Source organism: Phacochoerus africanus, chromosome 11, assembly GCF_016906955.1.
Source record: "Phacochoerus africanus isolate WHEZ1 chromosome 11, ROS_Pafr_v1, whole genome shotgun sequence".
In the NCBI taxonomy this organism is placed as follows: Eukaryota; Metazoa; Chordata; class Mammalia; order Artiodactyla; family Suidae; genus Phacochoerus; species Phacochoerus africanus.
In genome coordinates, this window is record NC_062554.1 from 122,219,741 (window position 1) to 122,221,829 (window position 2,089).

Below are 2,089 nucleotides of genomic sequence, written 5' to 3' on the forward strand. Positions count from 1 at the left end.
GGAGTCCGTAGGGTTTTCTACATGTAGTGTCATGCCATCTGCATATAGTAGCAGTTTTACCTCTCCGCTTCCAATTTGGATGACTTTTATTTCTTTCTCTTGTCTGATTGCTGTGGCCAGGACTTCCAATACTATGTTGAATGAAAGTGGTGAGTGTGAGCATCCTTGTCTTGTTCTTGATTTTAGTGGGAAGGCTTTCATCTTTTCTTCATTAAGTATTATATTGGCTGTGGGTTTGGCATATGGCTTTTATTATGTTGAGTTATGTTCCTTCTATACCCGCTTTGCTAAGAATTTTTTTTATCATGAATGGATGTTGAATTTTGTCAAGTGTTTTTTTTTTTTTTTGCTGCATCTTTTGAAACGATCATGTGGTTTTTGACTTTTCTTTTGTTAATGTGGTATGTTCCATTGATTGATTTGCATATTTTGAACCATCCTTGTGAACTTGGGATTAATCTCATTTCATCATGGTGTATGATCTTTTTTATGTGGTGTTGGATTCAGTTGGCTAAAATTTTGTTGAGAAATTTTACAACCATATTCATCAAAGATATTGGCCTATAATTTTCTTTTTTGGTGGTATCTTTGTTTGCTTTGGTATTAGGATGATGGGGTCTTCATAGAATGTCTTTGGGAGTGTTCCTTCCTCTTCAACCTTTGGAAGAGTTTAAGAAGGATGGGTATAAGATGTTTTGTAGAATTCTCCTGTGAAGCCATCTAGTCCTGGGCTTTTTTCTTTGCAGGGATTTTTAAAATTACATATTCAATTTCACTGCTAGTAATTGGTCTGTTCAAATTATCTATTTCTTTTTGATTCAGTTTTGGTGGGTTATATGTTTCTAGAAAGTTGTCCATTTCTTGTTCTCAAATTTGTTGGCATATAATTGTTCATACTATTTTCTCTACTTTTTTTTTTTCTATTTCTGCAGTATCAGTTGAGATTTATTCTTTTTCATTTCTCATTTTGTTTATTTGGGTTCTCTCTCTTTTCTTCTTGGTGAGCCTGGCCAGAGGTTAGTGAATTTTGTTTACCCTTTTGAAGAACCTGTTCTTGGTTTTATTGATTTATTGATCCAGCATTTCTGTGGCTGTGGTGTAGGCCAGCAGCTGCAGCTCTAATTCAACCCCTAGCCTGGGGATTTCCATATGCCACAGGTGCAGCCCTGAAAAGCCAAAAAAAAAAAAAAAAAAGAGTCTAGGAGTTCCTGTTGTGGTTAAGGATCCAGTGTTGTCTCTGTGAGGATGTGGGTTCAATCTTTGTCTCACTCAGTGGGTTAAAGATCCAGCATTGCCATAAGCTGTAGTGTAGGTTGCAGATGTGGCTCAGATCTGGTATTGTCATGGCTGTAGTATAGGCCCCAGCTGCAGCTCCAATTTGACCCCTTGCCCAGGTACTTCCATATGCCACAGGTACAGCTATAAAATAAAAAAAAATTTTAAGAGTCTAGATTTTCTTAGCCTGCTTCCCCACATTTTATGATTTTGATGTCTTTTTTTTAAACATCTTCATGTTTATCCTTTACCTGTTCCTTGTGTTTATCATCACTTTAACAAATAGTTTTTTTTTCTTTTTGATCTGTACACTGGCTTATGTAAGGGATTACTTTCCAATTGTGATTTCCTATATCCTATATCTTATTTAGAGGAGACCCTTCAGTTTTTCTTTTAGGATAGGTTTTGTATTACTATATTCTTTTAGTTTTTGCTTGTGTGAGAAAGTCTTTATTTCTCCTTATATTTTAAATAATAACCTTTCTGAGTAATGTATTCTAGCTTGAAGATTTTTCCCTTTTAGAATTTTGAAGTTATCTTGCCACTCCCTCCTGGCTTGAAGCATTTCTGTAGAGAAATCAGCTAATAGATTTATGGGTGTTCCCTTGTAATTAACTCTGCTTTTCTCTTACTGCCTTTAGAATCCTCTCCTTACCTTTCACTTCTGGCATTTTTTTTATGTGTCTCGGTGTATGTATGTTTGGGTTCATCTTGTTTGGGACTGTCTTGCTTCTTTTATCTGAATATCTGTTTCTTTTTTTAGATTTGGGAAATTTTTAGCCATAATTTTCTCAAATACATTTTCAAACTCCTT